We start from the raw sequence: 15,772 nt of genomic DNA on the forward strand, positions 1-15,772 counted from the left end.
AATATGAGCTGTTATTTACTTACTATTCTATTAACTATACTAGACTAATATCACAAGTGGTGGTTTTGGCTGATCTGAATGACAGTTTACAGTCCAGTTCACAGTTTTGAGTGGTAGGAATTGGAATTTAAATATTTTAGGTATGGATTACTGTACATCTCTGCACACCCTTTAGCATCAGGCCTTCAGTTGCAGTGGTTCTTCAGAACAAGGTTTAATTTACTTAAGTTCCTCCAACATAATACAAATAAGAAGCCACCAAGTTGAGTGTGCCACCTTTTGAGAAAGGGGAACATTAATGTTTGAGAACAATAGTTTATCAAATAACAAGAAAACCCCACAGTGTTGAACCCAAAATGCATATTTTGAAGTCTAAGCATTTGAAGTGGCCTAAAATACAGAAGTTTAAGTAGTAATCATCTCTTTCTCAGTACTATTCTCAGCTCTACAGAAAGTTTGTTTTTTCTTTACCTGTGATAACACAAAAGTTCATTGGGTCATATGGGAAGTCAGAATACTCACTAACTGGAAAGTGACTGTTAAAGCAAGGTGGGACTTTCTGAGTCAGCTTTATCAGAGACAGCAACAACAAGCAAATAATTCACACTGAGATCAGACTTCAGAATAATCTGAAGGGTGAAAAGACACCAGGGAGATGCAAGTACTTTCCTTGCAACAAATAGTTAATCATGGCCAGGAAGGGGAGTGGTGGGGGGGGCTGAAGTAATTGGTGGGTTATTGGGAGCAGCTGTGTGGGCAGTGGCCTTGGGGTATTTCTAGAAACAAGCAAGGGCCAGCACCTCTCTGCAGGAAGAGGTGAAGATCCACATTAATGTGAATTGTGCCCGCAAAAATCTTGCGAAGAAGTGGAGGAAAAAGTCAAAGTTGGAAAAAACGTGAGTTCTGTTATGAGGATAAATGCAGAGCTTCAAACTATTCATCTTCTTTAGAGGTGAGTCAAAAGATATAGGTCTTGTAAAAGATTTAAGTTCTTAATGATTAGGTGAGTAACCTGTATAATAGTGGTGGAGGAAAAAATGTAAGAACTTAACTAAAGTACAGATGTAAGCATAGTTTTGTTTCTGTTCATGCCTTGCTAAGCATTTGGACCTGAATGGTTAGAAAACATGTTATTGCTGTGTTATGTGTTTTAGATACTTATACAAGTTCATCTCAAAGAAATCAGAAAATGTTATTGTATTACTGTAATAATGTTGCTCTCAAAATACAAGTTGATAAAATTTAATACCTTGTCCCAAAGAAATTAAGGCCTTGCAATTTTAGCTTTAAAACAGACAAAAGCCACCAGGAACTCAGAAATGTAAACTATTTGAAGTGAAAGCCAACAGTAATCTAGTTGATATAAACATATGGTTGAAAATTATAGTACAGCTACTGAAAATTCTGATTTTAGACAATAAGAAAGCAGATGTAAAACAAAATTATACTCAAATTTAAAACTAAAATTGTACTGTGGAGATAAGTAACTGGTTCGTGTTTGAAAACTAAGTTTTTAAGTGCAACTTGAGCATCTGTAAAAGGGAACCTGTGTACAGGGTACTAAAAAAGTATCTCGGAGGAAAATCTGCCTTCTTTTGCCACTAACACACAAAAATGTCTATGAGGCAATTGGGTAATGCTAAATTATATTAATCTATATGAAGCTTAAAAAAAGTAGGTCTCACTGTAATATAGCTAACTGTGGAAAGCCTAAATCACTTAATTTTGCCTTGCAATTTTACCACATCATTAATTTCCTTTTAATATGATTATAGCTAAGATGGACAAGTAGTGTCTACAGATCCTCCTAGTGTTCTACTAAACTGTTTCTTATTGCACAGCTTTTTAATGTTATACTGATTTTTTTAATTTATGCTGTATAACTGAAGCCTATGAAAAAATTTAAAATTGAATCATAACTTCATAGTATAATAATTCTTAATGAGATACCATTTCTATAGTTCCACATCCCAGACATATTTTCCAATAAGAATAATGTTCCCATATACTAAGTGCATGAGTTGACTTGAAAGCACTTTGTTTTCAGCTGGAAACCATTTCATGCAATCAGCTTCAGATAATCTCTGGCAGGTGCTGTAACAAGGACAAGGGTTTGTACCCTGGGTGAAGTTAATATTACTAATGTTGCTTTGGCCTGATGTGCAAGGCTGGGGTAGCAACTGCACCAACAGAGAGAGTCCCAGAGAGCTTGTGTTGCTGCAGTCTAAATAAGCAACCAATGTGAAAATCCTCACACAGAAGTTTTGGGTGTCTTACAAACTGACATATTTCCAGTGCACATTAAATTGTTTAAGAAGCTACAGCACTGCAAGTGCAGCACTTGAAAGTACTTTTTAGGTTTTATAAATAATAGAGAAGCTGTTATTCATCTTTATTTATTCTTTCCTATCCTTCTCCTGAACTATGAAAGAATGCAGAATAAAGCTCAAAATTGCTATTAGCATCCTTACCCTTTATTTGTACAAGAATTACCATTACTGGAATATTCTGGGAAGCATATTTAAAGGAAAAGAAAACAAAAAATCCCAGTTTTGTGATAGTGTACTACCAAAGTACAACTCTGCCTGATCTGTCCATTGGAGATTGATTTGAGCACATGATGTTTGTTTCTGCTTGGCTGCTGCTAGTGGGGAGTGGAAATTGCCAAGTAAAAAAATGTCATAATATGTCATAATGGAGTGTGATTATTTCAGTTTTTCTTCCCCAGTTTATTTCCAATTATAGTCAAAGCTGACAATATTGACATCAGTGATGAATACTTACAAACCCATGCAGATGTTCAGGATTGCCTATTACAAACAAATAAGCATTCAGGAGATGTCATTATTTGTCTGTATGTGGCCACTCTGCAACTGCTTTATAATTAACTGCTTTACAATGAAGTCTGCAGTGAGATTTAGTTTTACAAGAGGTGCTATGAAAATGCAAATCATCACTGAAATACTAAACCAATTTTAATATATTTGTGTAGCAAAATTGAGAGGGAAAACATCTATTAAATAAAAATGTCAATGTAACTTTTGTTGTCTCTTAACGGTATCTTTCGATAAACCAGCTTGAAGAGCCCTTGTGTTTATCTAACCTGTGCATTCCTGTGCATGTAACTGTAAATCACTGCAACAGAATTGATTTTGGTCCTTACAGCTGGGAGAGGTGGAAGCCTGCTGGTTTGATGCATGGTGCATCAAAATTTTGATCTGGGCTGCTTGCTCAGCTTGCTGGATCTAAATATTGTTGGACTTCTCCAGAGGCTTCTTTTCTGGTTCTACCCCTCGTTGTTCCTGTGATCTGCGTTGGTTCAGAGACCACAGCTGGGCATTATGTTGTAGGAATGGTGAATTAATGTGATTTTAGGCACTCTTAAGGCATTTGCTAGTTGTTTTCAAGCTTTTTACTGTTCTACCACTTGCAATTAATGCTTTTCTAATTATGAGCTATGATTGCCTTATTTTCAGACTTAATGTTTGTGTGAAGTTCTCCTAATCTGTTCTTGTTTATGTTTTTTCAAAACATGTAATGCATTTGCCTGGAACATGATGCATTCCATGTGCGTAGTTCAGCTGCCAGGACAAATGATTCCCAGCAGTATCTTCATGGTCCTTGTTACTCAGAATTCCTGTAAATCACATGTCATCTAGAGGCTTTGTTCAGTATTGATAAATTGTTTTCTGTCAGGTAACTGATTAGCTTTACTAGATCTGAATGGAAAATTAAGACACATTTATCTAAACTGGACCCATCCCTGTGTCAGCAGGCAGTGGACAGGTAAAAAGCTGCTCCTGGCTGTGTCTGTCCATGCTGAGTTTCTGTGTGGCACAGCAGAAGTGGATTCAACTGCTTCATTTGCCTGCTCTGCTCAGCAGTCTGATCACAGCCCAATGTCTTCCTAAAGTGCAAACCAGTTAAATTTTTTTGTCTGTGAACATTATGCCTCCAAATTTTAGAGTGTTCTTGACCTTACTTACCTTCAGTTAAGACAATAAAAGCTGTTTCTTTCTGTTCCCTTCGAATCAACAGTGGCAACCCACTCTCCGTCTGACCTTGAGGTTAATTACCTTAATAGTTCCTAAGGTTAATTATTACCTAGTATTTCCAGTCTAGTTAACAGCTGCAGAATGAAGTGGAACAATTATTAGTATCACTTGGTTGATTTACCTTACAATAAAAAAATTTAAAAAAGAAAATAGTTGTGAAAAGGGAAGAGGCTGAACCTGCAAGGGTGCAGCCTCAGAGATGAGGGCAGGGAAAGAAAAGCCTCTTCACACTTAGTTTGCATCATGTGCACTCAGCTGTGTGTATCAGAGAGAACATTTTTCTCCTCAAATAAAAGAGCACTGTTCCAAAAGTCCGAGATAATTAAATAGTAATGTGTAGACCGAGGGATGACACTGAAATACAATAGAAATACGCTCCAACAACTTTACTGAGTAAACAGGCCGCTACTGTCCTCTGTAAATTGTGTCTGTAGAATATTATTGTATATTTGCAACTTAACTGTTATTGTACAAGTGTCTTTTGAATTACTTAGGATCTGGCAATAATCTAGTCTACATTAATTATTTTAACCTGTGCTTAACAGCCATGAACTGAATCAGCATTTTTCAGCTTAAACCAACATTCTTCACAGGGGTTGTGAAATTACTGAATAATGAGCCCTCATTACAGTTCGCCTGTGCAAGTGTGCAACTGCTATGTGGGGGCAACCAATTGCATAACAGATTATATTTCAAAGACTTGTTGGAATAAATGTAAACTTCTATTTGGTGGCTTTTTTGGGCGGGGGAGGAGTGGTTGCTCGCTTTGTGTCATGTGATTTCTCAGTAACTCCTGTAGTTCAGTTTGCAAAGACTTGTGGTAGTGCTTGCTCTGTCTCACACAAAAGTTTCCCTTTTTTTTATTTTTTCCTCTCTTGGTTGTGGATTTTTTGCTGTTGTTTCCCCCTTCTTCTCCTGCCATTTGATGTCAAAGACCTTGTAATCCTGATGTATGAGCTACTAGAATTGGAACTACATTCCTTTGCCAATGGTCTTTTATACCCTGATAACAGTATGAGGAACAGGGATCATGTCTTTTCAAGCCAGTGAACTCTTGAATTTCAGGGAACCCTCTGTAATCCAGAAGTGATAATGTGAGCCAGTCTTCTCTGCTTGAATATATCTGAATTATTGCAGAATGCAGTTTAGTATTCCATTACAGCAGAGAAAATCAGCATCTAAAAATACTTCCATGTGTTTTGCCATAGTTACTGTCCAGTGTCTGCTTATTTTTTCCCTGTATATCAACTATATGGGTGCTGTGGTCTCACTTTACAGTCAAATCACCATCAGCTCAAGGGACTCTTTACTGTATACATTCTAGTTTCTTTTATCAAAGAACAGCCTAAGTAGAGAGTGGCACAGTATTGGGAAATAAACAGGGAAATGTGGGAAAGAAATATATTTTCCTACCCTCATCTTCAATTCTGGCGAAAATAAGACAAAATTATTAATTATAAAACTTTAAAAAATATTTCAACTTCAGTATTTTATTTTAACATTCAAAACTCACAAGAGAAACAAAGCTGTTTGTAACAGGAATATCAGATTTTCTTAGATTGTTGCTTTTATTTGCCTTTTGGAGAAAGTGGACTGGAGTTGAAAATAGATGAAAATAATGTAGAAATGCATTCTCTTTACCCTGATCATCTCTGCAAAAACTATTGATTTATCTCATGGTCTTCTGTCATTCATCAGATATGAATAAAATAAAGTGAATGAAGTGCATTCCTCCATTATTTTCCTCTGCTTGTTTGAATTTAATATTGACAAAGCAAAGCCTTTCACTGAAACGGTCCTTACTAAACAGCTCATGTTGAGTCAGAGGATAAGAGCGTGTGAAATTTGGATCAGCCAAAACCAGCACATCCTGCTAAGTGTAAAGTTACCCTTATGCAAATTACCAGGATAAGCTTTCATAACTTGATGTTAAGAATAACTTCTACAGAGCTAATATACTTCAGTATATAGATAATACTGAATACAGAGGAAATGGGTGATGGAATTATCTGACTTTGACCTACCTGCCCACAGACTTTCCAGACTTCCTTTAGTTACTTATTTTCATGTTTTGCTGTTCTGACTATTTTTCCCCTCCCGTTCTCCAGGAGAAATGCAGACCAGGGTGATGGAGGTAATTTTGCAAAAGCAAGATGGGCCAGGGCTATTCAGAAGGTAAGAACAGCTCTTAAAGCTACTGATGTGTTACTATAATTCAAAAAATTTGGGGGGTTTGAAGGAGAATTTAGTATAAGGTTTCTAGTACATATAATCTGCTACTTAGTTACAGCAGGACCTGAGGATGAGACTGCTGAGCTTCTGACTGTAGAGACAGTTCCTTCCATTGGTTCTTAAATCCATGTTGTTCCCTCACTTCAGGATTTTTTTTCTTCTGAAACAGAAAGAGGACAAGATTCTGAAACTTTAGATACCTGAGGAGTGATTATAGCTTGGCCATCTTGTCTGTATTGTATATTAATCCAGAATTGATAACCTCAGACATCTTTTTTGAATAATTTTTGATACTGAGAAACATCAGTACTTCAATAATATTTAATAAAAATTGTTTTAAGAACATTTTTTTCCTAGAAAATAAAAAATCTTCTAAGGTGCAGGAATGAACTGATGATACCAATGCCTCAATAGGGATTTTTTTTATTAGATGTGATAATTAAGAGAAATTATTACTATTTCTTTGTCTGGTTATGTGGTCAATAATGGTGCCAAGTATGTTATTTCTCACTATTGTTCTTAAACTGTACAAAGCATGACTTCATCACCAAAGGTTGGGAATTCAGATGTCATCAGTCTTTGCCCAGTCTTCCAGCCTCCAAAACTGTTGATAACTTCTGAGAAACACTGCAGTTATGTCTTTAGTGTGTACAGTGACCTACCAAAAAGCTAAAGAGTCATGGACTTATCTTCCTGTTTCATTTGTGTATAGGTCTTTTGGAAACACTGCTTATTCTCAGGTAGTTTACTGTAAAACCCCACTTCTATGGTTTCATGGTAAAGCCAAATCTGTTTAAGTACACAGGAGTCAAACTCCATCCAAAATGCATCTTCATCAGTTTATTTTGAGATGGTTTTTTTTTTCCTGTTCTTTTGGTGGCAAGTCCTTTTTCCTTTTTACTGAATTCTCTTGCCTTTACGATAATACATAGACTGTGCCTGTGCAAAAAGCAAGGGAAAAAAAATCTGATTGTACTGAGGTGTCATGGGAAAAATACCCATCTGATTCACATGATCTCGGTTTCTGCATCTTACCGTGTCTGCCACTGGTTTGATCTCTTCTTTCTTTTATGCCAAATGTTATCTCACTGTAGGAGGAAGACAGGACAAATCCTGGTCTAACTAACATCAAACACAAGAGTTGGATATGTCAAATAATCGAGTTTTGTTTTGCAGAAAGAGTTTGCAGTAGTTTTAAGATGCTTTTTCAAAAATTCTTCTGTGATCAGCCGTCCTTCAGTGTGTGTTTAGTTGCCCAGTCAGTGAGATTCATTCATTTCTGAGTTTAAAACCAAATCATTTATGTCATATGGTCAGCAACTTTATGACTTGATGAATCAGCTGCATTTTGTTCAAATGTTAAGAGCAGTATTTGAAGAAAGGGATATTAATATTGCAGTTCTTCTCACTACAGTTCTTCAAAGTAATTTTGAGGTCAGCATTTAGAAGATAGTTAAGTAAGCAAGTTAATATGTATGAGCTGGAATTTGGGTTGTCACTGTGCCATTGAATTTTTTTCTGTTGCAAAGTCGTCAAAATATCTCAGTGCACTGAAATAAGAGCAGATTGCTCAGCAGTTAGTGTAGCATCAGTTTGGGGCTGAGAGATGGTGGCAAAGTTATTGTAAATCTTTAAAGAATTTGAAGATGAGGTGGGATGGGATGTGTAAACATTTACCTCACATAGAACTCTTTGAAGAGGAAAATGTCTATATATACTTAAAGGGTCATTTAAATCTCAAGTTACTGTTTCATTATAAGGCATGTATTAAACTTGGTTCTTCATATGCTTCTAGATGTAAATTTAGTAGAAATCTGGGACATTGGAGACTATGAAAACACAGTTCTTGAAGGACTGAATTGCCTTGCAGAGATAGAATTAGACCTCAGAGGGGAGGAAACCTTAACCTAAAAAGTATTTAAATCATTCTAATGCTATATAACTGAACATCATGTTAAGATTTTTCCATCATAATGTAAAAGATAGTAAGGAGAAATGGACAACTTTCATATTCTCACCTGTATAGTTTGTGCTCTTCTCATGATTCCTGCACTGAGCATATGTCTAGTGTTGAATATTTGTTAGAATTTCATTCTGAAGTTATTCCTAATTAATGACCTTTTAAAGTGAAAAGTATGGATGCTTATAGAATACAAATTTACACGCTGGCATTTTACTCCAATAAGCTCTTGATTTTCCTGGGCCTATGCACACATTAAGAGATACTGCACAAAGCAAAACAAAATGTAGGGTCTGATCAATTGTTACATCAGATTTGTAGTTTGCTTAAATGTAAAGAATTTCTTTTTCTGTAACCTACTGGTTAATTTGAGTAAGATATTTTTTTTCTTCTGATAAAGTTATTTTGCCTGAAATACACTTGCATCTTTAATCCTTTATGTTTCAGTCTCCTAAATTGTGGGTTGTCTTGGTTGCCTTTTCTTTCTGAAGATAAACTGGTTTTCAGAAACAGTGCACTGGTATCATCTCATCATTGATATAACACAGTTGATGTGACATTTCATGCCATTGTTTGCTCAGAAAATCTGAGAGGCATGAAGGATGAACCTCTGCCAGTGCCTATCAAAATAAGCTTTACACTTGCAAGTACTATTGGGGATAAAAAGGGCCATCAATTAAAAAACCCCATGCAGCACAATAAGATCAGAAGAATAAACAATCCTGATGTATTTTGCAGAAGATACAATATTCACAGAGCCTTATAATGGAGGCCAACAGATAAAGCAAAGTAAGTAATTTTCCACGGAAAGTAATCTGTATGTGTGGGCAAATACTCTAAGATACTACTCCCACAAGAAGGGAACTGTCTCTACCCATAAAGAGCTGGGAAAAGAAATAACAACCTTTAGTAACCATGAGGGAGGTTTTTAGGCATTGGAGCAGGCTGTAGGCAGGAAATCAATTACTGGAGGCCTTTAAGAACAGGGAAGTAACAGTAAATTTCGGGGAGTTCTTAGCTGTTCTTAAAAGTGTAGGGAAGTGGGTTTATCTTGAATAGGGGAGGGTTGCTGTGGTTCGCTGAGCTTGATGGTCTTCAGGTATTTTAGCACAGGTGGAACAAACATGAATTGTTACTGCAGTAGAAACTATACAGATGGCTGAAGTTCCAGTAAGAATATTTGGAATGTATGCTTTTAATGATAATCTATGGAAATAGGAAATTGAATTAGGCTGTTTTGATCAAATATGAGATGACAGCCCAGTGGTTCACCAGAGGCATTGTAGCTGATGAATATTTATTCAAACATTGACTAGATAGGAAAAGTGCCAAACTGTTTTGGCCAATGTGTCTTTCCAGATAATAAACTGCCTTGATGCCTACTTGAAATAGTAACAGTTAAACCTTTTTGCTAGATCATATAAGATCTAGCAATGCTAAGATAAAAGCTTTAGGGAAATCCTTCCCATATTTAAGAGGGGAGAGGAATTAAGTATTTGAGGGAAAACTTAATATCAGGAATTAATCACTTCTAAAGAGACAATGCAGAACTAGGGGGTCCTCTAATTGCATTTCTGCATATTGATTAAAAACAAAAATCCAAACCACAATTCTTTTACAATAACCCATTCCTAGTATCTGGCTTGCAGTTTCATGTTCGCTGCACTGCCAGGAACAGTGAACAGGTTTTGTTGGGTTGCCTCAGTTCTCTAACAGCTTAGAAATGAGTGCTGTGGAATACTGGCAATATTATGAAAAGGTTCACTTAGAGGTATGGTTTTTTTGACTTGGTGTCAGCCATGAGTACCATCAAGTGGATTTTCCCCTTTCCTCCCTCCTACCTCAGTTGTGTCTGTCACTCTGATTGTATCTGTAGTTACTAATCCTAAATGGTGTAGAGACTGTTTTGCTGCTGAAATATATTCAAGTAAATAAATGTCACATCTCGGAGAGGGATATGCTTTTTATAAATTAGTAATTGATTCCTGAGGTTGACAGTAAGCAGGAGGTGACTCTTGTAAGTTTCCCCTTGTACGATTCCACAACTATTGACAAAAGTGAGTATTGGAGACAAAAGCCAGTGAAATAGTGGCACTATAATTGACTGGTTTTATAACCTGGAAATCAACAGTGACAGTGGCACAGATTTGCCTCAACAAATACTCTCTAGGTGCCTTATTCCTGACTTTGCAAAATGAGCATAATACATCCATAGATCACAAATTATGGCATTAATTCAAAGAATATTGGTGTGTTTCAATGTTAAAAAATATTATGTAGAATTAAATATTCATCGTGGGTTGTTCCAATGCTGTTCTTTGTGATTTGTGGTGAATTCCATGATGGATGCAGTGGTGATGCTCAGGATGAGAAAGCTCACTAATAGAGAAGTTATCAGGAGCCTGGTTTTGTCAGCGCTATTGATTTACTGTCTTATTCAGAAACAAAACTTGATAGACTAATACTGAAGCAGGTATTACACAGTGACAGCAATGGGAATTTAGGGCTGGGTAAGCAGTAGTCATTTTTATTTTAGGAGTCACGGGGCTATGAGATTAAAAGAAAACTTCCCTTTAAAATATTCCAATATGCCTTGGAAATTGCACTTTTTTTTTTTTTAATCAATCTTTCAGTTGAACAATTTTTTAACCCTCCATTCCAAGAAATGTTTTGTATGCAAGTGTGTCTTGAAGTGGAAATAAACAAGTATTTCCTTTTCTTGAAGTATTAATAACAGATATTTTGTATCCTGATGCAATTAAAAAGTTTTTGTGTTCAAGTGACAATCAGCATATTGATTGAGTTAAATGACTGGCAACAAACAAACTGCATTTCTTAGTCTTGTAAATTTATTTCAAAGATGAAATATTTAAACATAAATTGACAAACTGACAATTTGAAAACTAAGAAATGTAGAAGTGCTCTTTCTTTTAGATTAAATGGATTTAGGATCTGTGTGAGTTTGCCAGCTTGAAGATATTTTGACAATGATTAGAATGTTAACTGGTGCATAAGGAAGCTCAAAATACCTGATGATTCAAAGAATTTCTGGGATGTCTTTGCTTCATGAATCACAGTTTTTATATGAAGAAAATTATTGATTTGCTATATCAAGCAGTCCTAGTTCTATAATATAAATAATCTTGACTATCTTGTGTCTGAACTGTCTGAGTTCATATGAAGGTAAAAAGGTTGATGTGGGGCAATTGGACTGACAGTTCTAAGATCACTTCATGGTTGCTTTTAAGGCTTTCGAAAAGTTGTGCTTAGAAAGTTTACTTTGACCAAAGGAGATTCACTGTTAAGGGCAGAAGTTCAAGAGTATCTCACTTGTGGTCACTGAACCCACAACAAGGAGTGCAATGATTGCAAATAACATGAATTCTTTCCTCTAAAAGATCATGGGAGATAAATTCATCTTCTATCATGGCTTCAAAATTCGTGCGTGACTTCACCCTGATTCCAGGCTGCAATGCACAGTTCTAAGTAGAGATAATGGATGAGAAATTCAGCTGTGATTCAGAAGAATAACTCCCATATCTGAAGCATGGAGAAGAGTCACAAAAAGCAATAAATATAACTTGCAAGTTCTTCCATAAAAATTGCACTTTTATGCTGCCCTGTTGGTAAATTATCCAGCTCAGATCAATTATAATTGGATTGTGTTTTAAGTTAAAATTTATTTCACCACCTTGTCTTCCATGTCTTATGACTTTTGTGCAAGATAGATTCCATGTCAAATGATCAAATCACCCTTGCATCAATTTTGACCAAATTGTTTTTGTTTTTTATTTCCTATCATTCTAGGTAAACACACTAACATATTTGATTTTTTTTTTCCTTCTGAAATAAGTTCCTCTGAAAGTTTCTTGGGGAGAAAGTGTTTTACAATTTGATACAATTGTGAATAAAAGAAAATGGGGATGTCTTTAATCTGAATAAAGCTACAGTTAACTTATTTGAAGGGTTATTTTAACTTAGACGTTCCTATGGTATTGTGAGTTTAGATATTCTATAATTTATTCCCTGCTTCTGCCTCTTAAATCAATGTGAAACTTGAAAATTCCTTTCTTCAGTTAATTGAAGGTATTAAGAATTACAGACCCTGGGAGAAACCTTCGAGGTGCTGCACCGTTATTTGAGGATTCTGTTAGGCACGGTCAGAAAAAGAACTATCACTTTGCTTTTCTCTTAGAAAGTGAGATACAGTGATTCACACAGAGGGTAAGAAACCTAAACTTTTGCTCTTCACTGTCGTAATAGCATATCAACAAAAAGGAATATAACATGCTCTCATCCATAATTAAACTTCAGTTCTCTCCTTTGCTTCATGGTCAAAAAAGGTATTATTGTAACATTCTTTCTCTTCCTCCTGTTTTGAGTAACCATGTTATAGCACAGAGTATGTTGAGTTGGAAGGGACCTGCAAGGATCATGAAGTCCAGCCCTCAGCCCTGCACAGGACCATCCCCAACAGTCACACCATGGGCCTGAGAGTATCATCCCAACACTTCTTGAGCTCTGTCAGCCTTGGGGCTGTGCCCGCTGCCCTGGGGAGCCTGTTCAGTGCCCACCACCCTCTGGGTGATGAACCTGTTTCTAATATCCAACCCAAACCTTCCCTGGCACAACTTCAGGCCATTCCCTGGGGTCCTGTCCCTGATCCCCACAGAGCAGAGATCAGTGCCTGCTCCTCCTCTTCCCCTCCCAAGGAAGTTGTAACTGCACTGAGGTCTCCCCTCCCTCTCCTCCAGCTGAACAGACCAAATTGTCCTCAGCTGCTCCTCACGCAGCTTCCTCTGAAGGCCCTTCACCATCTTCGTTGCCCTCCTTTGGGTGCTCTCGAGCAGCTTAATAAACCAGCTCACAGGTGCGTTCTGTGCGTTACAAAATACCAAGATTTGAATCTCGTAAAGAGTTATTTCCCCTTTCCCCTTCTTATTGCAAACTCATCTTTTTAGTGGAAACACTGAGCTTTGCAGTAAAGAAAATAATAATTGCATGGTGGGGGGGGAAGATAAGGTAGTTTGAGCTGTGTGTGTGTGCTTCCAAAAGATAAAAAAAGGGGGAGAGGCTGTATCCCGTGCGCTTTTAGCAATGTTGGGAAGAGCTGTCGGTGTGGGAAGTTTCCCCGGGATGCGGCACTGCGGGCAGCGGCCGGCAGGGGGCGCGCGTGGAGCGGCGCATCCCTCGGGAAACGGCCCTTCCCGGCCCGCTCCGGCCACGGCAGCGTGGTGTAACAACCGCGGGATTATAGATCCCTGAAATCCATCGATTACGCTTAAGAATTGCCACAGTTACTGCCTTTCGTAGATAAAAGGGAAGAAATAACCATCCCTTAAGCAGGCTGGGGAGGTGTCATGTGGGAGAGAGCTTAACTCTGTGACAGCTTTTCCAACTTTCCATCGTGAAATCCATCATGAAATACAAATTACTTTGAAGCTGTTCCATCAGTTTACCGTTGTCAGCATTTGAATGTAACTATTAAACAATAGAACTTTGCAAATAATATCTAAAATAGTCATATGTTATTTCACGTCAGGTTTATTATGTGGAAACAGTGATATAAATAATTGAAATATTTTCAGAGGACAGGCTTTTATTTCTAAGAATTCAAAGAATCATCTCTGAAAGTCTTAATCATGTAATCCTGGAAAAAGGCACACGGAATAACTCTTTTTCTCGAGGAAGGCTTGCAGCTGCCCTTTGTTTGGGGTATGGGTTGGGGTGGGTGGTGATAATGTTTGGTTTGGGTGGGTTTTCACTTTTTTGTCCATTAAACCACAGGGATTAGCTAGAATTGTGGAACAAATTGCAACTCTATGCATTGTGTATATATTCACCTATAAATACATGTATTTCTCCTGTTCCTTCTGTGTGTGGGAGTTATATCTTGAGCCCTGTGTTTGGGAAATACAGTAAATCAGTGGGAATGCTTAAACCTGTGGTTCTCTAAGGCCAGTTTCATGAAGATGTCAGGGGACTGACAAGTAACCACAAAAACACTCGTGACCCGCTCATGCAAACTGCTCCTTTATGTTAGTTTATCAAAGGCTGGCACGGATGCCTCCTCTCGATTCACTGTAGTTTCCTTCCAGTCATCGACTTACAAGTATCTGTGCTTCTAGAACTGTGAGAATTTTAGCTACTGTACAGAATTAAAACTGCTCGTATACTTACTATAGGAAGTTCCTGACATCGTATCTATGTGAGGATGGTCTGAACAGAGGTACAAGGTAACTTTGTTATGACATTAGTTGTAAGTAAGTAATTAGTATATATTTATATATGAAACTTGATTCTTGATTGGTCAGAATCATTACAAGTAAAGTCAACTTTTTTCTGCCTTGGCAAGTTCTACACAGCATTGTAATTCCAGGGAAGATAAGTCATGATTAGTACTGGAGGTTTTTGGATTGATGTCTAGATTTTTATTTCCTTCTGAAATATCAATTGAATGATGCATCTGGTAGAGCAAAATGTCCTGCTTGTGCTGGGTCATCAAATAAGTGGCTTCCAGGTGAAACATTCAACGTGGTGACATAATAGATTAGTATAAACAGGGTCAATACTTAACAACTTCTTTGAGGATGACAACATTAAGTGTTAATAGTTAACCTTATTTGTGAACATATTTTTTATTAAATGAAAAAACATTATATTTTTGCAAAACAGGCCCAATACTTACTGGTTTTATTGTCTGTAGTCTCAAGACCAGTTGGTTAATCTTGCTACAACCCATATTTATTTCTGTTACAAGTGTGTATCTATGGTGGGTGGCCCTGCCTGATTAAGCTGCCTGTTTTTTCCTTTTTTAATCCTTACACGACCAGCACTGTTGATTTTGAGAGGCATTATTGGTAAATCTCGTGTAGTTATGACTGTATCACCAAGTATTGATATCAGTGGAATATTTCCTATGGTGTAATAAAAGTTTTGTACAATATTGTACAATAAAAGTTGTATACTTTGGCATGCAATATGGCAGATATAAAGAATCAGTTTGTTTCAGTTTAGGCACAATATTAAGTAATTGCTGCAGGCTAATATCTACAATAAGATTTGAATAAGAAAGCATTCATTCATCTGGCTCTTAACTATAAATCTAATTAATGGAGTATTTCTGGGTTGCATTCATTTCAACAGGACATAATAAATACAATAGTCCATAATTATTTTTATAATGATATACAAAAACCCTAAAGTATTAATTTTAGAGAACTTCTCAACTGATAAACTGTATGTAAAGCATTGCATCCAAGATGACATTACTAATAATAATACAAGGACTGAACAAAGTGAAAACTACAACCAGTAAGTTTTAATTATTACTAGAAATTGCTAAACACTCCTAAGTGCTGCCTTTATTCAAGGTATCCTTAATATGTTTCTTAAGTTAATGACCAAATTACAAGCTTCTCTGTTACAAATGTGTCAGCTATTACCAGAGTGTCCAAAGTTTGGGATTTTTTTATTTTTATGCAGGAAAAATACATAATTTAATATTTTTTATGGCATTCCAGTC

This window comes from Empidonax traillii, unplaced genomic scaffold, assembly GCF_003031625.1.
Source record: "Empidonax traillii isolate 1590-97213 ecotype Southwest subspecies unplaced genomic scaffold, ASM303162v1 scaffold117:size1203958, whole genome shotgun sequence".
In the NCBI taxonomy this organism is placed as follows: Eukaryota; Metazoa; Chordata; class Aves; order Passeriformes; family Tyrannidae; genus Empidonax; species Empidonax traillii.